Below are 20,502 nucleotides of genomic sequence, written 5' to 3'. Positions count from 1 at the left end.
GGGCCTAGTGCCGGGCCACAGCCCCACAGCTGGGCTCACTGCTCAGCCCAGTGACTATATATGGGCACCTTCAGGCCCCTGCGGTCCCCGCCCCCGGCCCTGCCTGCTTCCCAGGCCCACGGCAGGCGCAGGGCGGGGCCCAGGAGCTCCCGGCCCATCCATGGCCATGTGCCCTCCTGGATGCCAGGGCCCAGGGCTGAGGGGGCGGGGGAAGATTCCTTCAGAGACCCGGAGCCAGCCTCCCCTCCCCGTGGGACCAAAAACAACGCCTCCTCTGCCTCGGAGAAAAACACGCCTGCGTCCTCCCTGGAGAAAGGAAGCGGCTCCCCTTAAAGGGGCACGGGCCCCTCACTGGCTCCAGCCTGCTTCTGGGGAGAGGGCATCTCAAGAGGGCCCCCAGGCCAGGCCCACCCCCACAAGGTGGCCCCAGGCACGGCCTGTTCACCATCAGCCTCACAACACCTAATAAGGAAGCTACCACATAGCACTGCCACACACAGGCCAGGGCGGGACTCAGAGAGGGTGAGCTTCCCATCCAAGGTCACACAGCCTTGGGCTGGATGTGACCTGGGAGACACCCTGGAGCTACTGCTCCCAACTGCCTCCCTGCCTGGATGCAGGCCCAGCCAGGAGAAGCTGGGGGCGGGGCAGGGCCCCAGAGCCCAGGGCCGGGACGGCTTCTCTCTCCATTCCCTCTTCTGCTCAGACACGCTCAGTCACAGGCCCAGGCTGGGGTGACTGGCCCAGCCATCATTGTCTTCACAGGGGCTGCCCCCAGTCTGCGGATGCCAACCACCAAGGGGGCCCCTAGGGAGCCTGTAGGCTCCAGGGAGCCCTGCTAGTCAAGGACCATTAGTCCCAAATACCTCGGTGTCCACCCCCTACCCCGCCTCAGGCCTGCTGAGACCCTCGCCCTGGGGGCCCGTTTCCAAAACCTGAACTTTAAATGACAAAGGCCAGAGGCCACGGCAGAGGAAACCCAGCTCCCAGCGAGCCAGCAGCTGCAGGTGACACAATGAGGGAGCCCGGGCCAGCCAGCCGGGAAGCATATTTTGCAAATGATCTCATCGAGAGCCAGGCCTGGTGAGAGCAAGGATTTGCTAAAAGAGAAACAGAGGTCGCCAGGATCCCTGCCCTGCGCGGGAGGCGAGGGCAGGCGCAAACTCATGCCGAATGCCTTCCCCAGCTAGCACCCCGGCCCTGGGGAGCCCAGACCCCAGCCGGGGAAGGAAGTAACCTGCCAGGGGCACCCATGGTGGCTCTGGACACAGAAAGGGAAGGTAAATCTGGGGGGGGTGACAAAGGAGGACATACAGGCCTCACCCAGAGGTCACGGTGTGGGGGCCGCACACCTCTCCGAGCTGGAGTGCAGACAGCAGTAAAGACCCTGGCTGTAAGCCTAAATTCCAGCCCCACCTGAAAGCAGCACAGGCCAGACTGCTCACCTCCGGGAGCATCAAGGGGCTGCCCAGAAACGCCAGGCAGGAATGGGGTGGGGGGGGGAGGGCAGAAGGACGGCTGGGTTGTGTTCTCTGAAGACCCTGCAGGCAGGCCAGACTGGCGGCAGCTGGTGAGAGGCCCAAGCGAACCAGCCCTGACCAGGCCCTCGTGCCCTTCACCAGCCCCTAGTCAGACCCCAGACCCAACCAGACTTTACAAGCTCCCAAAGTGGGGCCAGCTCTGCACAGCTCCCCTCACCAGGAGCAGCTTGAGGTCCAGCCAGGGGCTGGCGGCACCTGTCCCTGCCTCGGGAAACACCCTCCAATGGCACCACGCCACAGGGCTTGGCTCTCCTTCAAAAGACTAGGCCTGCAAGGCCAGCCCCAGGGTCCTCAGCCCAAGGACCCCTTGGAGACACCAGCCATGGGAATGAGCCAGGCCCAGGCCAGCTAATATTACCCTGAATCGGAACGCAGCTTGTCCTGTCCCAAGAACCGAGCCAAGCTTCCCAAGTGTGTCCCCTACACTGGGGTCTGCAGAAGACCCTCATTCTCGGGGGAAACCCGCTGCAGAGTTCAGGGGTGAGGGGCCTGGGCTGCAGTTCACGCTCAGGCGGTTCAGCAGACATTTGCTGCACTGCCTGCCCCTGGCCAGGGCGGCTCATCCCGCCACCACAGCCCAACAGGACGACAGAACTGAGGGAGGAGCCCGGGCCAGAGGACAGGGTCAGCAGGAAGGGGCGGACCGGGGGCGGGCTGCAGAGGAGCCCGGACAGGACTTGCCAAGCTGGGGTGGAGGGAGCCAGGCTCGGGTGGCTGAGGCTTCTGACCTGGTGGATGGCAGGCGCCGTGGACCGTAACGGGAGGCCGTGGCCTGTGCAGCCCGTGCCCAGCCCTGCCTTCTCAGAAGCACAGACCTCAGAGAAAGGGGTGCAGGGGGGGCCCGGGGAACATCCCTGCAAGAGGCACGCCACACTTCTTACCTGCCTTTCCCCGAGGGGTACCGGCCCAGCCCACGACGCAAGCCAGGCACGCAGGACCCTAGAGGCAGAGGTGCAAACGGAACCCAGGCTGCGAATGCCAGGTCAGCACCTGCCATCGTCATCGTCCCCTAACATGAACAACGCATGCTTGTGTTTTAGTTGGAGAACAGGGACAGGTTTGAAAAATTCTATAAAGAGCCACCAGGGAACCCACCTCCCAGAGAGGGTCCCTCAGGGCAGCCAGCTCGTCGCAGGTAAGGAACCTAGAGACACTCCCCTGCAGTGGGGGGCCTGGTGCCCTGTTAGTTACAGCACAAGCACGTCCTCCTCCCCAGACATTCTTCAGGAAACTAACCGGCTCTGGAGTAGAGGATGGAGGAAGCCAGCTCACAGAATGGGCAGGGTATCAGACACCACATCCAGCACTGTCCCCGCGCTGGGTGTGACCACTGAGAACAGATCTCTGGCCACTGAGAGGCTGAGAGGTGACAAGTGATATCTTGTTCCACTTCTGTCCTCCTTCCAGATGGCTCACTGAACGAGCAGGGGGCCAACCACCTCGGGTCTCGCCTCCTTCTACTACCTTCCCTGGGCTCCAGGTGAGGCGCCCCCGACAGGGCAGTGACCCACGGGGAAATGCCTATGGGCCTCCTGGGAGGGCTGGGCAGCACAGAGGGCCAAGGGAGAAGGGGAAAGGCGGTTTGTCGGAAGGTGGAGGGCAGGGCCGGCTGCCTGACCCTTCACCTCGCTCCTTCCTGCTAATCATCTGTAAAATGGAGCCAATAATCGAAACCCTCTCTCCTGGAGTCCTTGGGAGCTTAAGGAACACCCGGCACAGGGTGCCGAGAACCACCTGGGCCCAGAACAGCCATGGAGCCCTCCTGTCACCATCTGGGCAAACGGGAGGGAGGGAGGAGGGAGTGGGGGGGAAAGGATGGGGTGTGGAAAGGAGACACCCAGAGGGAGAGCCAGACACCGCTGGGGGCACGGCGGTGAGAGCAGGCTTCTCAGAAAGACCAGAGGATGGCTGCCTCCTGCGTGCCCTGGCCCAGCACCCACGGCCCGAAGGAGGGATCAGCCAGGACGTACAACCAGGGGACACACAGCTGGGTGCCCAATGGGTCCCCCCAGAAACATCACTAGAAAGAAGGAACCCAGCTGCCGATGTGGGCAAAACATCCCGCGCGGCCAAGGCCCCAAGAAGGAGGAGGACCCGGGCACAGGAACAGCCTGGGAGGCCGCGCCAGGGGCTGGACTGACGGCAAATCCACAGGTTTAAAGAGCACCACGAGAGCGCTGGCAATCACCAGCCCCAAAACTAAACTTCTGAGGAGCCGGGAAGAGGGGACCCAGAGCTGACCTGACCTCATGACGCCCCATACACCATCCCAGCCAACGTCGTAAGGGTTTTGGTCCCCGCCTCGGCCAAAGGGGTGGGCAGCGGACTCAGAGCTCACCTCCGAGCTTCCTGGAGAAGGGGCTCCGGCCCCCAGATCGCAGCTCGCAGGAACGGAGCCGCGAGTGACAGGTGCGCGCCCCCTCCCCGTGCGGGCGCCCCCTCGCAGCGCAGCCGCCCCCGCTTCTCCCCAGGTTGAGGCGCGCACGAGAGAGGACCAGGGGGCAGTGACGGGCCCGGGAGGGAGAGGCGCAGGGCCCGGCTGATGCGCAGCCGCGCGACCGGCCTCGCACCCCGGCCCGGGAGGGAGGGGTGTGTCCCCCGGGCCTCGGCCTGGCGCCGAACACGCGCGGGCTGCCCCCCGCAGGCCGGGCTCGGTCCGCGCGGTCGCGGGAGGCCGGGCGTCCCGAGCGCCCGGCGGGAGGGAGACGCCCAGGGCCCGGGTGGCCGGAGCGCGCTGCCCGGCCCCGCTCGGCGGGGCGCGTGCGGGTGCGGGTGCGGCCGGGGCGGGGCGCGGCGCCTCCCCAGGCCCGGGCCCCCGGCCCCTCCGGCGGGCCGGCGCGGCGCGAACTCGGGCGGCGGGCCGGCGGGCACTGCGGCAGGCGGCGCGGCGCGGGCAGGGCGCGCGGAGTTCGCGGGAAGTGCGGCGGCGGCCGGGGCGCGGCGCGAAGTTGGGCGTACCTGCGGGCGCCCGGCCCGGTGCGGCCTGCGGCAGCGGCGCCGCGGCGGCAGGAAGTGCTCCGGCGTCCCCGCTCGGCTCACATGGACTTTCTCCGGCCTCGCCCAGCACCGGGCGGCCGCGGGGGCGGGGCGCGGGGAGGCGCCGCGGGCCGGTTAAAGGGACAGCGCGCCGGCCGCGCGCGCGCACTCGCCGCCAGGTGGGCGCCCCGGAGGGGGCATCCGGGGGGCGGGGCGTGGGGGGCGGCAGCTCCTCTCCCGCTGCGCGCCACCCGCCTCCCCACACTAGCTCCCGGCGTCCGACCCTGCACCCGGGTACTGGCCACCGGGGCGCCGACCCACACCGTCCCCGGCTCTCCGGCCCCGGCGCGGACCCGCGAAACCCAGGAACCCCCCTGGCCCTGGGGCGCACCGTCTCCGCGGCGGCCGCGCTTGCACCGAGCAGCCTCCGGGACGCGGCGCCAACTAGGGCTGCCGGCGGGGGGGTGGCGGGGTGCGCGGCCTCCGCCGCCAGAGACGCTCCGGCGGGCCCGGGGAAGCGGGCCGGGATGCAGGAGCGCCCCTGGGCGAATCACGGGGCGCCGGCGCCTCCTGCTCGGGGCCCGGGAACTGCGAGCTGCGTAGACGCGGTTGAGGTCTACTTTCAGGCCCGGCGTGATCCGGGTGCACTGGCACTTTAGTCACTCTCGCCTTCCGTCCCTCGCGGCTCCCGGTTTGCCAAGGCCACGCTGCTGTGGACAGAGGTGCAGTGTGAAAACAAGTGCGCAGAAATAAAACTGGCCACATGCCAGAAAGGACCCACAAACACCCTCCTCTGTCGCCCCCTAACCTGGGCCTTCGGGTCAGGACAGGCTGAAGCAGCCTCGCTCCCTGCCTCCCACAAGGGTCCTCGCAGGAAAATGGAGGCGGCACCAGGACAGTGATCCTGAGCATGGGGTCATGAGAGGAGGGGGTTAATGTGAACGACAGGGTGCCACCCCCTTCCCGGAGCCGTTCTGGGCCCCTTTGGTGGCAGAGGCTCCGGGGAAAGGCTTGCAGGACAGTCAGCCAAGGTCATTCCTAGGACAATCGTCAGAAGCTTGGTCCGAGAACTCCTGTCCCCAACCTCAAGCTAGGTCCTTGACCTCGACCAGACTGACCCCTAACCCCAACTTGAGGGTATGCACAGAGGAGATCCCCCCACCAGCTCACTCCTGCCCTGCTTTGCGTGGGGGGTGTGAACCTTCAAGGACTCTGTGCAGGCCCCCAGAATCCCACTTAGACCTAAACACAACCCAGGTCCCACCCCCCACCCCTAGCCCACTGCCACTTCGGAGCCAACAGGGCAGGCTGGCATGTCCAGGGGGGCTCTACTGGCTGGAGAGCGTGGCTTGGCATGTAGTCCTGACCCAGGAGGTGGCAGCCAAGAGAGGCAGGTAAACTGCCAACAGTAGTGCCACCTGCTCAGCACAGGGACCAGGGACCATCAGACGGCTCTGGGGCCTGGTGTGCGAAGGGGTCCGCACCTTGGCACAGGGGACCTCAGCTGCCCCAGGATTCCCAGCAGCTCCTAAGCGCTATTTAAGATCTCAGCAGTACCAGCTCCCCAGGCCCCTGGGAAATGGGGCTTCCGCACATGACACGTGTGTACAGAGACAGACGCCTCCAGGAGTTTCCAGCCCCAGGGTCAGACCTCAAGAAGCTGTCCACTAGGCCCCGAGGTCCTCCTGTGGCCAGGGCTGGGTGCCTGTGTGGATGGGCTGCACGGAGGGTCTACAGGTGGGACCACCTCACTAGCACCAGGTGAAGACGGGCCAGGGCGGGGGCTGTTCTTCTGGCGGGGGGCCTGCACACCTGGGAGCAGCTCACCTGGCTGCACGTTCTGGTTGTTTTCATTACTTTTAATTTCCAAATATTAAAAAAATTGTTTCTTCTTGAATGAAGGACATTTGGAAAACAATGAAAAGTTTTTAGAAGACAGCAGGTAACCAGAAACCTGCTGCCCGAGGGCAGCAGAGTCTGGTGTATTTTCTGCCCGTGCGATTCCGGGCCTGGGCTCCGGGTTCTGTGCGCAGCATCTACCTTAGTTTTCACGACAGTCTTGTGGGCTTATCTCTCAAAACCCAGCTCAGGAAGAAGAGGCCTGGGGCTCGCACACCCAGGGTTCCCAGCAGGCAGGGCCAGGAGACGGGAACCCAGCCACGGAGGGAGCTGTGCGGCCCCTTCCCGCCCTGTGATTGTTACGAGGATGGAGACGGTGTGGACCGGCGGCCTACTGCTGGCTGATATGGCGGCCTGGCGGCCACAGTCCCCTCTTGAGGGGTCTGATTGGCACCACAGCCCCTCTGAGATGCTATTGAGGGTTTTCTCAGCTCAGAGAAGCCAGCCTGGCCTCTGGTCCTAGGCTTGCATGGCTGTAGCCCGATTTTTTCCCATTTTATCCAGAGACCGTCAGACTACAGGGAGGAGGAGATCTTAAGAGATATAACTGCAAATTGATGAGCGTTCACAGTGGGGCTCAGGGTGCCCTTGGGAGGGAGATGAAGGTCACCACCACTTTGGCCTGGTCACCTGTCTGTCCGCCCCTGGACATTGAAGGCCTCGGGTAGCCGCCAGGTGCTGCTGAGGCTGCGGCCCTGTGGGTGGTGGGTGCTCCCTGGAAACCTGATGCAGGAGGGGGTGGGTAGGCCCCGTGCCCATCAAGGAGGATCCACAGGAGCCTTTCTCCTCCCTGGGCTCCAGTGCCCAGGCATCCACACCAGTCACCTGAGACCACCGCAGCCACATGCTCAAACTCTGCTTGGCCGACTCTTGTTTCCTGGGCTCCATGTGGCTCAGGGACGCCCACCTTGGGCCTGTGGCCCCCCAGGGCTCTGAGTGTGGACGTCAGGGTGCGTGGCCCCCCAGACTGGATGCAGATGGGCGGGTCTGGGCGCACAGCTGTCTCAGCTCTGGGGAGAGGCTTCTCCCTCCATCCTAGGCTCCTCTCGAGGAAGGATGAAGGTCAATCAAAGACAGCGGAATGCACGACGCACGCAGCCAGCTGCGTCCTCGACCTGCCTGCTGGGTGGCTGAGCCCGTCTCAGATGTGACATGGCCAAGCAGAGCCCCTAACCGCCCCCCAGAACTGCTCCTCCCCCTCTGCAAATGGCAGCTCACCCTCCTGGGGCCCCGTTCTTCTGGCAGCTTGGGCCGACCACCGTGGATTCTCCTTGTCACCTTTCTCATCCCCGGGTCCCATCTGCCCCCCTGTCCCAACAGCTTCACCTTAAAGCTATATCAGGACTGTGACCACGTCTCCCCCTCCACTGCTGCCCCCCCGACTGTCTCCCCATCTCCCTGTCTTGCGCCTGCCTGGGTCTGTCCCTGCACAACAGCACAGACATTTCTGAACACATCAGACCATGTCCCTTCCCTGCTCAGATCCTCAGTGGCCCCCATCTCGCTTCTCACTCAGAAGACAAGCACAAGTCTTGGCAGTGGGCAAGGCTCCCACCCGACACTCCCCCAGCTTGGTCCCTCTACAGCTCCAGCCACACTGGTTTCTGCATGGCTTTCCCAACTGCTGGCATCCTTCTGCCCCAGGGCCTTTGCACCTGCTGTTCCCATTGCCTGTACCTTCTTCCCCCAGTGTTTTCGAGACTGCTCCATCACTTCCTTCGGGTCTCTGTCCAGATGTCTCTAGATCTTCCTGACCCTCCCATATAAAAGAGCCAGATGAGCCACTTCCAGCCTGCTCTCCCCGACCCCACCCCGGCACTGACATTCACAGCCCCGTCTCCCCAGTAGGTACAAGCTCCCCATCTTGTCCACTGCCCCATTCGCTGGCCCAGTGGGGTGCCTGACACAGAGCAGGGGCCCAGGGATGTCTGCAGGGTGTGGGGGCCCGAGGGGTGCTGTGCTCTCCCTGACGAGGGCCGGAACCCGCCTGCCTGCCTGAGTTCTGCTGCCTCTTTCCCGTCCGCAGAGTGTCCCGGGTGCCTGTCAGCGGGAAGGGGGTGGCGGGGGGGCCCCTTGGCCAGGACTGCTGGCCTGAGAACAGACTCCAGCCCCATAACTGGCTGAGGGCACTTCCCCAGGAGGCCCGTCCCGTGCGAGGGCTGGGAGCCCATGGCGCACCTGCACCCGGGCCCGGGGGGCAGTCCCGGGAGAGCACAGGGGGTGCATGCCCCCTACTCTACTCGCACCTGTAAGTGCAGAAGTGAGGATCAGAGCGCAGAGAAGCCCCTGGTGACGTGGCCGCCGTCACCGCTCAGGAGGCAGCCTCATTGAAGGTCTGAGGAGCAGATCACTGGGGCCGAGGAGCCATCCGACCTCTGGCCCAGCCCTGCCCAGAAGCTGCCCTCAGGTGGGGGCTTCCTGGGCCTTCGTGGGGAGGGGCCGCCCGGGGTTTCCTGCAGGGTCAGGAGCGCCTGTGTTCCCAGCAGGGGCTCAGGCTGGAGCCCCAGCCCCGGACAGGGCTGTCAGGACAGTGGTGAGGTTCCGGGAGGCCCGGCAGCCCCGTGTGCGGCCAAGCCAGCAGCCCACAAAGTGCCCCTTTGTGAGGGCTGTCTCGGTGCCAGCCAGGAGGCGCTGGGGTGCGCGCCCGGCCGTCCCCTCGCGGTTGGGACTGAGCGGCCCGGCCTCTCCCGGGACTCTGAGAGCAGCGCTGCCTCCCGGACCTGCTCAGGGGCAGAGCCGGCCCACTCGGCCCGACCTCCAGGCTCGCGGCAGGAATCTGGCACTGGGTGGGAGTGGCGGGGTCTGGCCCGCCATCTCCAGCATGGGTTCAGACGGAGGCCACCACCCCTCCAACACTAAGACAGTCCTGACCGGATCCCACGGCCTGCCCGGCATGGGCGGTGCCCCCTGGGAAGTCTGCCCAGCGTGGTGCCCGTGGAAGCTTTGAGGGGCCCACACCTCACGGCCGCTCTGGACAGAGACAGCCCAGGGCGCTGGGCAGAGACCTCACGGGCCATCGTCCAGGGCCCAGGCCACCCTCCAGCCAAAGCCCAGCAGAGGCCGACCTTGAACACCATCCTGTGGGCCCAGCCCCCACCTGTCCTCCGGAGGAAACTGTCTTCTCCTTTGTTCCAGCGGGAGCCTGGAGGGCCTGGCCCAGGAGCATTGTGTGCGGTTCCGGAGGAACAATGGGACGGTGCTGGCGCCGCCATCCGAAGGGCCCCGCCCACCCTCCCGCCGGGCCGCCAACAAAGGGGCCACTGCCCCGAGGCAGCCCCTCTGGTCTCCCCCCTGCCGCCCGGATACCCTCTGTCCTGCGGCCAACCCCTCCCACTGCCATTTCTGTTCTTATTCCGGGTTCGCTGGAGAATCACTGAGAACGCCCCCCACCGCCCCCCCAACCCCCGCAAGGTGACCGCAGCCCCTCCACTCCTCCGAGGCCCGTCTGCCCCGCTCTGGGGACGTGCTGGCCGCAGGGCGCTTCCATGGGCCTCGGATGCGAGGACACCTGTGGTCCCTGGTGGCTCTTTTCGGGGGTCGATGCTGTGCTCACCCTGAGCCCAGAGTGCTGTGCGGGCCCAGTGGCTCCTGGCTCTGCATCCCGGGCGCCTGTCACCCCCTCCAGGCCTGCACTGGGGACACTGGCTCCTGCTGGAACCGGGACCAGGCTTGTCCTGCAGTGAATCTGGACAGACCCCAGGGATTCCAGCCCCTGGCTGCCCAGGCCATGTTCCCCCACAGTGGTGAAGAGGGCGGCTGGACCCCACACGAGAGGGGGCTCTTAAACTCCTGTGTTTCTGATGGAAGAGCCTGGTTCTCCCAGACACCAGAGCTGGAGATTAGGGCTGTAAGGAGCAGGGAGGGACAGCTGAAATGGAGAGAAGGTGGGCAGAACCTCACACTGTCCCTTCTGTGCCCACTCCTCAGCCTTGTTCCTCCCCTGACTGATCACACCCTCTTTGCAGCACACAGGCTGCCTGTCTGCCGGCTGCTCCCCCTGTGCCCACTGCCACAGGGCCTTTGCACCTGCTGTTCCCCTGCCCAGAACACCTCCTCTCCCCGCATTGGCAAGTGAACACCAGTTGGCTCATCCTTCAGGCCCAGGGGCCAACTTGGGTCCTCAGGGAAGCCAGCCCAACCCCCAGCTGGCTCTCACAGCACTGGGCCCTCTCTTTGTGGCCCTAGGGATGGTGAACTTCTACACTTGTGAGCAGATGGTTTAATCAGCCCCCTCAGACGAGGAGGCACAGCTTGCTGAAGGAGGGCACAGCAAATGCTCCCACAGCCTGGGAGGGCTGCAGGCCAGGCCCTCTCTCCCTGGGGCAGTGAGCAGGCCAGCCACCTGCCCGCGGAGAGAGCAGAGACATCCCGTCCTCCGTGAGCACAGCTGTGTGCCAGGCCAGACGCGGCCCTGGGATGCGACGGAGAAGCCAGGCTGGGGCTGCTCTCGTGGGGCCTCTGTCCTAGTCGGGGAGGGAAACTCACAATTAAAAGAAACCCAGAAAACATCACGACTGAAAAGCGCTGTGCACGCCGTGAGATCGCGCTTCACCGTCCGAGGGCCAGAGTCAGACAGAAACAGCCAGTGCCAAGGACTCGGAGAAATAGACTCTTGTGCGCCTCTGGTGGGAATTAAGAGGGCACAGCCGCTGTGGACGACAGCATGGCGGCGGCTCCTGAAAAAGTGAGAGATGGAATGATCCAGTGACTGCCCTTCTGGGTACAAACCAAAAGAATTGAAAGCAGGGTCTCCAAGAGACATTTGCACACCCATAGCAACATCGGTCACAATCGCCAAAAGTGAAAGCAACCCAAGTGTCCATCAACGGGCAAACCGCATGTGGTCTATCCACACGACGGAACAGTCTTCAGAGTCCACTTACATGAAACACCTGGAATAGGCAAATCCACAGAGACAGGAGGGGGGGGGGGGGGGTGCCGGGGGCTGGGGAGGGGAGGGGGTGAGTGTTCAGTGGGGACAGAGCTTCAGTTTGGGAAGATGAGAAAGTCCTGGAGCTGATGGTGGGGACGTCTGCACAACAATGGGAATGTGCTTTAATGCCACTGAACTGTGCACTTCAAGTGGCTAAGATGGTGAATCTTACGTTATGCGTATTTTCCGTATTTTCCACAAGAACGAAGGCAGTACACAGCCTCAAGAGGGGGAGGCCGCCCGCCGGCCAAGGGGAGATCTGAGAGGTGAGCAGGAGGCGGGGGGCCGCCAAGGGAACAGCTCTCTAGATGTCTGAGGAACGGCTCCCAGTGGGGTGAGGGCACTGGGGGCGGGGGGAGAGGTGGTGAGGGAAGGGGCCGCCTGCAGGCCGATCAGCGGGGCTGTGTTCCCAGCTCAAGGTGTCACTTCTGACCTGCTGTGTGTGGTGCAGAGGTCTGCTCGCTGCTGGTGGAGAAGGATGTTCTGTTAGACCCTCTGGGGCTCCCCTGGGGGTCCAGGAGGGTTGAGGGGGCAGGGACTGGATCTGGAGATGAAGCCAGGAGGACAAGGGGGAGCACTCAGACTGGTGGCCTGCAGGTGGCTATGGTGGCCATTTCCTCAGATGGGAAGATGGGAGAAGAGTGTGGGGAAATCAGGCCTTCCCCATGGCCCTCTGGGTGGAAAGGATGAGTGGGCAGTTACTGCCCGAGCCTGAAGGCCCAGGGGAGTCAGAGCAGACCTGGCTGGGCGTCAGGAGTGCGGAGACGGAGGGCCCTGCCGTCACCAATGGTCACACTGCCCCAAATCCAATGGTCTGTCGCTGGTCTTGTCTTAACCTGTCGGCATCTGGCCATACAGCTGACCCGACCTGCTCCTCCAAACACCTTCTAGTGGCTTCCGGAGCCACGCTGCTGTCCTAGCCCCTACTTGCTGCCCCTCCTCCTCTGCCCACTGCCAGGCCCTAGACAGGAATCGCATGCCGGGCCCAGGCCTGCCGAACAAGCATCTACATTGTGACCAGCCCCCTAGTTGCCCAGCATGCACATTAGTGTCCGAGGTGGCGAGCACCCTCGGGCCTGGCCTGGGCTGCCCTCCACGCTGCAGGACCATGGGCCCCGCCTGAGACCCGCAGACCCTGCTGGCTGCCAGCTGTGGGCACCGTGCACATGGGATGGACCAGGGGGATGCTGCTGCAGGTCAGACCCCAGGCTCTGAGGACCGCGGTCCCCAGGCAGGGGCACTGGGTCTGGGGTCTGCACGTTCAGCTCACGAGGAGAGAGCTGGGCCCGCAGATTGGGGTCCGGGTCTGGTGGTGTGAGGAGAAGCAGCTGCTTCGTGGTCTGAAGGTGCCGTGGGACATTCATTTTCAAGGGGTGGCCGGAGGTGGCAGGGTCTGCACAGGGGACCGAGGTGTGACCGTTAGCAGAGGCCACCCCTCCAGTCCCAGTGCCCCGGTCAGCCCACAATCTGCCCGCTCACCGGGGTGGCACCTGCGGGGCTGAATGCGGCCCCCACACCAGGTAAGTCAGGCCTCCTGAGAAGGAGGAGGTGACGCGGCCGCTCCGCCCTCTTGGCCTCCGACTCTGCTGGACCCTCGTTCCTGTGCCCCCGCTGGCCGCCCCTGTCTGCCGGTGGGCCTGGCACCTCCTGGGCCTCTGCAGGGCAGCCTCCCCTTCTCCATAGTGGTCATGAGGTCCAGGTGACAAAGAAAGGCCTCATGGCTGTCCCTGGCCCTGGCAAGGCTCCTCTCCGTAACTTCACACAACACCTACAACCTCACCGTGGGCTGGAGCCATCTCTCACCTTTGGGTCCCCACGGTGCCCTGCTGCTCTGAGAAGTGAGTGCTCAGCGGCTGTGCCCTCTGATGGGCGGGTCCCCCTCAGAGGGGCTGCACATGGCGCTGGGCAAGTCCCCCTCCGAACACTGTCTGCCAGGATGGCCCAGCACTGTCTCTGCCCCTGTGTCCACTGCGGGCGTGGCCTGACCCTGGGAGAGGGCGTGGAGGGGCTGTGCTGCTAGAGCCTGGCCCTGGTGGCCTCTGGGGATGTGTGGGGCATGGTGGGTGGCGCCAAGGGCTGGGTGGGCTGTCAGGGCAGTCGGCAGGACTCCCCAGCCGTGGTTCCCACTCATCCTCCCCCTCCACAGACTGTTTCTGCTCAGGGGAGAGCTAAGTCCTCTGGCCCGTTTCCTGGGCTCGGTGAAGGGTCTGGGACCCGCTGTCGGCCCAGAGGGGCAGCACAGAGAGGGAAGCCACTGGGCTCTCTGCTCTCCCAGCCCTGACTCAAGTGAGACCCCCCACCCCAAGAATCTCCAGGGCTCCATGACAGAGAGGAGGGGAGGCACCGCCTGAGTCTGACAGCAAGTCACCGACAAGGGTGGCCCTGAGCCAGCAGGAGGGCCAACCGAGGGGGCCCGTGAGGTCGCTGCACAGGGCCGACCAGGGAGGGTCCTCCTGCTCACGATCCCACTTCTGTGGCCTGCGTGTGGCCATGTGGTCACGTCTCCCAGAACGGTCTCATGGCCCACAGGGCCTCCTCAGCTGGCCATGGCAGGGCTGCCCCAGGGTAGGAAGCTGAGAGTGACATATGAAAGTGCAGCACCTGCCCCTTGAGGCCCCGACTGTCCACTCTGGGTGATGTTTGAGGCTGCAGGGATGACTGAATTAAGCCCTGCCCTGTGGGCACCACGGCTCCGGTCCCTGTTGGCCATTGCCATCATCCCTGTCATCTTTCTGTGTCCTGGAAAACTCTGGGTAAGGACCTCCTGGCTCTGATTCAGGCTGCCCGAATGAGGTTCTCAGCCTGGCAGAAGAGACTGAGTGGGCCTTTCGGTCACCAGAAGTGGCCTAAACTCAGGGCTGGGCTTTGTGCTAAAGAACAAGTCCCCAGTCATCCCTGGTCCCATCACAGAAGGAGCCCAAGCCCCACCAAGCTCCTCCCTCATGGCTGTGTGTCTGGGAGAGTCCAAGAAACGAACCCTCCAGGTACTTGTTTGCAGGAAGAGCCGATCCAAGGAAATAGGGGCCTTCAAAACCATTGGAAGGTGGGGCCGGCCCAGTGGTGCAGCGGTTAAGTGCGCACGTTCCCCTTTGGTGTCCCAGGGTTCGCTGGTTTGGATCCCAGGTGCGGACATGGCACCGCTTGGCACATCATGCTGTGGTAGGCGTCCCACATATAAAGTAGAGGAAGATGGGCACAGATGTGAGCTCAGGGCCTGTCTTCCTCAGCAAAAAGAGGAGGATTGGCTGCAGTTAGCTCAGGGCTAATCTTCCTCAAAAAGCAAAAAAAACAAAAAACCATTGGAAGTGCCAGAAGGGAGGCTGGACTTGCAGGAATGCATCCAGAATGTCTTGCAAAGGAGCTGGAGCCTCTGCAACGGGGGGTGGGGGTGGGGTGAGCATCACCAGGACTGTTCATTTCAGTTCCACAGGCTGCAGAGCAGGATCAGGAAGCCAGCACCCCAGAGCACCTGCCTGGACGAGGGGCCGGGGCCAGCGCCCTGCTGCTGGAGCAGCTGGACACTGCTCATCGCACACCGCTGACGTTGACTGCCAGAAGCCCAGGAATCCATCTCAGGGAGCACAGCCAATGAGGACTCACGTCCCGCCCTGCACTCAGGACGACACACCCGCGAGGCAGGAGCCAGCCTCCGAGCAGAGGCCTGGGTCGCAGGAAGAGTGAGGATGCTGAGGGTGCAGGGCCGTGGCAGCCACACCTGTGTCAGTGAGGAAGCTGCCCTGCTCACTCACCCCACCGGCCCAAGCAAGCCCAGGGCTCCTGCTGGGGCCTGAAGCTCACCTGGCTGCGGGCAGGTGTGCGGCAGGCGCAGACACCTGGAGATGGGCGCTCAGGCCTACAAGCTGCCCCCCTTTCGTCCCCACAGGGGGAGGAATCTCCCTGGGGCATTTCACTCCCAGCTGAAAGACTGAGCAGGCAGCTGGGTTTAACGCTGTTTATTACACAATCCACTCACTTTCAAAACCCTGGGCAGAGCGTGCTCCTTTTATCATGTCAATTCACCTTCCAGACCAGGCCAGGAATGCCTGGCGTTTCCAGTTTCCATTGCTACTCCTCGGTCTGTCATTAAGGCATTTGCCAGCTTCAGAGAACTGGAGATTCCCACCCGCAGGGGAGGTCAGCGGCTGATTGGCCTGCAGCCGCAGCTGGCCCCAGAGGCACTTGGTCTCCTCAGTTTTTCCGACTCGGCCTTAGCATCAGAACACAGACCCCGCTCCCCACTGGATGCCGAGTCACAGCCCAGTGCAAGGGGTTCGAGCAGAGCCTGCAGCTCAGGGCCCGTCGTGTTGGGGAGGGGGAGCTGGAGACCACCCACCTGCTCGCTTATAGACCAACTCAGGCCCAGCAGTTGCCCTGAGGGTAGGGCCCTCGTTCAGCTGCTGGAAGTGGCCAAAGGCTGCCCTGGAATTTAAGACTTGCTCACTTGGCTCCCAGATTACTCCCCAAAAGCCAGTCTCTGAGGGCAGCCTCTGCTTCCACTGGACCATCTCCAGGAGGTAGCACCAGCCAGCTTTGTGCTAACAGACGAGTCCCCATCCAGGCCCTGGTTCCATCTTGGCTGGAGCCCAAGCCCCACCAGGGAACGCCTTCATGGTCGTGTGTCTGCTGGGGTCCAGGAAGCGAACCCCAAGGAACACAGCAAAGCTGAGCTGCCAGCCGAGCCTAGTCCAAGGGCATGTTGCTCGCTAGGGAGCACCGACTGGGCCCGGAGGCCTGGGGTCAGGGGCTGCCTCCCAGGCCCTGCGCCAGGGCCCTGCAGGACGGCAGGCCGGACGGGCGTGGGGTTCCTGTCTGCTCAGGTGCTCCAGGCCGCTGCGCTGCACGGTCAGGTCAGGCCCTTCCCCTCCACTCCTGGCCTCAGCCTGGCCTAGGGGGCAGATGCACTGGCTGGAGGGAGTGCTGCCTCGGATCCGGTGGCCCTGGGCCCGCTGAGGCCGGCCCCTGCAGGAGCTGGGGGACATCTGCGGGCTCCTCTCGGGCGAGGTGGGATCTCTTTTCACGAGAGGAAACTGGGTGAGTATTTTGGTTGCTCGTCAGCGGCCGCAGACCCCATGGCTCTCTCTGCGCGTGAATTAGGGCAGCCCCGTTTTGGCTTCTGTGTGCCTCCCCTCGGTTTAAATTAGATGCTCCAATCTTCTTCCTCTTTTGTCCTAAATTTCCCTCTAACATTTTGTGCAGCTGTTAAGCAGCTGCTGCCTCCTGCTCCCGGGAAGGCTGAGGGTCGTCGGGTGGCTGCCGTGACTCACTCCCTCCTCCGAGGGCTGGCAGAGCCCGGCCGAGTCATGCCAGGGTGAGCACGGCAGCACGGGGGACAGCGGGTGCCTCTGTGGGACACAGATGAGAGCTGGGCACATTCCCCAGAAAGGAGGCCAGACAGGACTTGGGAAAAGCTTTAGCAGGTGGAGACACCCAAGTGAGACAAGTGGAAGGACTTCCAGGGGCCATGTCCTGAATCTGGGTGGTGGGGCTGCCTTTCCATTCCCGAGGATCCCTCTGGAGCGAGACGCCCAGCCCATGAGACCCAGCTCATGGAGGCCTCCAGTGATCCCGGACAGTCATTCAGAAAGTGAGCGTGGAGGCCCCTGTGTGCCAGGCCCTCGGGACACAAGTGACATGCTATGGTCTGAAAGTTTGTGTCCCCCAAATTAATGTTAAGCCCTACCCCCAATGTGATGGTTTAGGAGGTGAGGCCTTTGGGGGTGACTAGTCGTGAGGGTGGAGCCCTCATGGACAGGATTAGTGCCCTTGTAAGAAGAGACTCTGGAGGGCTCCCTTGTCCCTTCCGTCACTTGAGGACACGGTGAGAAGACGCCAGCTGTCAACCAGGAAGGGGCCCCCACCGGACACCGGATCTGCCGGCGCCATGATCTTGGGCTTCAGGCCCCAGCCTGTGAGGAGCAGACGTCGTGTGTACAAGCCGCCCTATCTGTGGTTCTGTTCCAGCCGCCTGAACCCGCCAAGACAGCCCCACGCATTCGCTCATCGCTTCCTTCATTCGACCTTCCTTCATTCGCTGGGTGCGGAGTGCACGGCGCTCCAGGAGGAGGTCTGGCCTCCTACAGGCTGACCCCGCGGGGCGTGTCCTTGAGGTCAAGACCAGGGAATGTGTTTGGGCCACTGAGGGCCTTTTTGCCCTGGCCAAGTGCCATGCACTCTGACCCTGGCTTCCGGCACCTTCCCCTGAGAAGAGGGCTGCCGGGAGTTCTGGCCCACGGGGGCAGTCTGCCCTCTGACCCCCGCAACGCCCTCCTCTCTGCAGGAGGAAGTGCTGGTCTTGGGCTGCACCCCAGGGCCCTCTCCGCTCCCCTTCTGGGAAGAGCTGCGTCCAGTGGGCTGGCCACTCGGCTGCGAGGCCAGCTGCCCAGCAATTTCCTCCCTTATCTCACAGGAAGCTCTGGTCCTAGGGAGGAGTGTCCCCCCACCGCCCCAGCACAGCACAGCAGCCAGGGAACAAGGCTCTTCTTCACGCGGGCCAGCTCACAACCGTCGGACCCAAATGCAGGAAAGGCCGACGGAGCCAGCGCTTCCTCCCAGCTTTACAGTGGCTGTTCCAAGCCAGGAACGCGGGGTAATGGCCCCGCGGGCTTCCCCCCTCCCGGAGGGGCCTGAGCCCCTCAGTTCTCTCTGAGCACCTGGAGGGAATATCCAGCACGGAGGGAGCCAGGGCCGGACCTGACCACCCTGCCCTGCCCGGTCTCTGGGTGAACAATGCCGAGACTCGAAACTGGGGCCCTCGGAAAACACGCGTGCACACGCACAAGTGCACACACCCCAGCCGCACCTCGGGAAGAGGGCTGGTGGCTCAGACGGTGGCAGCTGCTCTGAAACGCGCCCCCCTGACAAGTTTGCTCGCCACACAGGGGGCACTGGGCGCAGCTGCACAGGCTCTGGGAGGGCACGAGGCGGGCATTGAGGGGTGACTGTGCTCATTAAGGGCTTTTATGCAACAAGGGAGTCAGGAAAACAGGTAGGGTTATCGCAGTACAATCTGAAAAACATAGAAATAACTCGCTGCCGTTATGTCACAGTGTTGTAAATGACAAATTCACACTTAAAACCCAGATTTAGGGGCCGCCCCGTGGCTGAGTGGTTAAGTTCATGCTCTGCTTCGGTGGCCCAGGGTTTCCCTGGTTCAGATCCTGGCTGCGGATACGGCACTGCTCATCAAGCCTTGCTGAGGCGGCATCCCACATGGCACAACCAGAGGGACCTGCAACTAGAATATACAACTATGTACTGAGGGGTTTGGGCAGGAGAAGAAGAAGAAAAAAAAAAAATTGGCAACAGGTGTTAGCTCAGGGCTAATAAAATGACAACAAGAAATCCCAGATTATGGGGCCGGCCCTGTGGCACAGTGGTTAAGTTCACACGTTCCGCTTCTTGGCAGCCCAGGGTTCGCCAGTTCGGATCCTGAGTGCGGACGTGGCACCATTTGGCAATAAGCCATGCTGTGGTGGGCATCCCACGTATAGAGGAAGATGGGCATGGATGGTTCCTCAGGGCCAGTCTTCCTCAGCAAAAAAAAGAGGAGGATTGGCAGTAGCTAGCTCAGGGCTAATCTTCCTCAAAAAAACAAAACTCCAGGGGCTGGCCCCGTGGCTGAGTGGTTAAGTTTGTGCGCTCCGCTGCAGGCGGCCCAGTGTTTCATTGGTTCAAATCCTGGGCGCGGACACGGTACTGCTCATCAAACCACGCTGAGGCAGCATCCCACATGCCACAACTAGAAGGACCCACAATGAAGAATATACAACTATGTACCAGGGGGCTTTGGGGAGAAAAAGGAAAAAAATAAAATCTTTAAAAGAAAAAAACGGAAAACAAAACTCCAGATTTATACCATTGAAGGGCCACCCTGACCCTGGGTGCATGGGCAGGCAGGGGCCGAGGCCCCCTCAGTTCTGAAAAGCAGACTCTACAGGTCAGCAGCGGTGGAGCAGCCCAGGCCCTGGGAGAGCCAGAGCTGAGCTGTGGGAGCAGAGCCCGGCCCCAGGGCTCATAGGAGAGAATGGGAGCAGGGGCGGGCCGGCTGGGTCCTGGGGGCCAGAGGGAAGCCCACTGCGGTCAGCCATGTCAGGGACACAGTGGCACAGGGAGAGGGCACCCATGCCTGCTGGTGCCCACTGGCAAGAACTGGAAATTCAGGCTCTGCTCACGTGAATCCCTTCCTGAGGGCAGCAGGGGGTCAGAGTGGGCAGAGGCATGGCTACCAGTGGGCGTGGGGGGTCAGGGACGGGCCTCAGGCTGTGCATGGGTGCTCCCCAGGAGGACCAGCCCTGGCCGCCCAGCATATCTGGCCGTGCCTGGCCCAGGGGCCTGGACCACCTGTGTCCCTGTCTCCTGACCCCAGAGAGGGCAGGAAGGTCACCGCTCACTGCCTCCCAGAGGAGGTGGCGTCCACTACAAAAGAAGAGTGACCTCTTCTGGGTCCTCCTGCAAGGAAAGGGCTCACAGCGCGCCCCGGCCTAAAGGGCTCCCAGGAGATGTCACTCATTCCAGCCCGTCTGGGGCCTGGCCCCCCCGGGCACAAGGGACACACCTCCTCCGAGGGCCACCTGGCTGCTCACTGCTCCTCTCTCGTGAGATCACGCCAGCCTGGACTGCTTGCTCTCTGCGTGAATATTCATGCAGCATCTCAGCCAGGACTAGTCATTAATATTCTGAGGAAGCAGAATGGAGCACCCACACCCATCCTCCTGTAGTGAATGGCGGTCAACACGCAGCTGACGGGAACATGGCTGTGGATGTCTCAGACATGCGCATTGGCCTGCCGACCACAGGAGGGTGGGCAGGGCTGCCACCTCCAGAGGGGTGAACACTGTCAGGTGGGAACCCCAGGCTTGGCCACTCTGACCACCTGGTGACCTCACTGAGCGCCCCTTCCCCACCCCCCTCTTCCTAGGCTTCTCCCCGGTCCTTCCAGCTTCCCCCGCAGGCTCCAGGCCGGCACTGCTCCCCACCCTTCCCTGCGTGTTGCCCACATGCTATGGCCCTCTCTGTAACAGGGACACTGAGGGAGGACCCTGCATCTCCTACCCACGCCCGTTTACAGGACCACTTGGCAAAGGGATTGGGCACCTTCCTGCCCTGTGCTGGGGACCTGCCCACTGTGTCCACATGGACCACCTGTCATTTTGG

The 20,502-nt window shown here is 63.3% G+C and overlaps 1 protein-coding gene and 1 long non-coding RNA gene across 3 annotated transcripts in view; one reads left to right on the top strand and one right to left on the bottom strand.

The window, feature by feature from the left end:
• Positions 1-4,679, bottom strand: part of NACC2 (NACC family member 2) — a 76,194-nt gene extending 71,515 nt beyond the window's left edge. Inside the window, exon 1 of one of the 2 annotated variants that reach the window (XM_023629357.2) lies at positions 4,500-4,679. The gene's annotated coding sequence lies outside the window, so the exon portion shown is untranslated. Of the gene's footprint in view, positions 1-3,879; positions 4,169-4,499 lie in introns of those variants that run through there. The other variant, XM_070251381.1, reaches the window with a different exon arrangement.
• Positions 3,397-18,644, top strand: LOC138920787 (uncharacterized). Its single transcript, XR_011432580.1, has 3 exons — positions 3,397-3,950; positions 14,772-16,380; positions 17,756-18,644. It is a non-coding gene; the product is annotated as an uncharacterized lncRNA (long non-coding RNA).
• The last annotated feature ends 1,858 nt before the right edge of the window (positions 18,645-20,502 follow it).

Source organism: Equus caballus, chromosome 25, assembly GCF_041296265.1.
Source record: "Equus caballus isolate H_3958 breed thoroughbred chromosome 25, TB-T2T, whole genome shotgun sequence".
Classification (NCBI taxonomy): domain Eukaryota; kingdom Metazoa; phylum Chordata; class Mammalia; order Perissodactyla; family Equidae; genus Equus; species Equus caballus.
The sequence above is the reverse complement of the archived record's forward strand: the minus strand, read 5'-3'. Positions and strand labels throughout refer to the sequence as shown.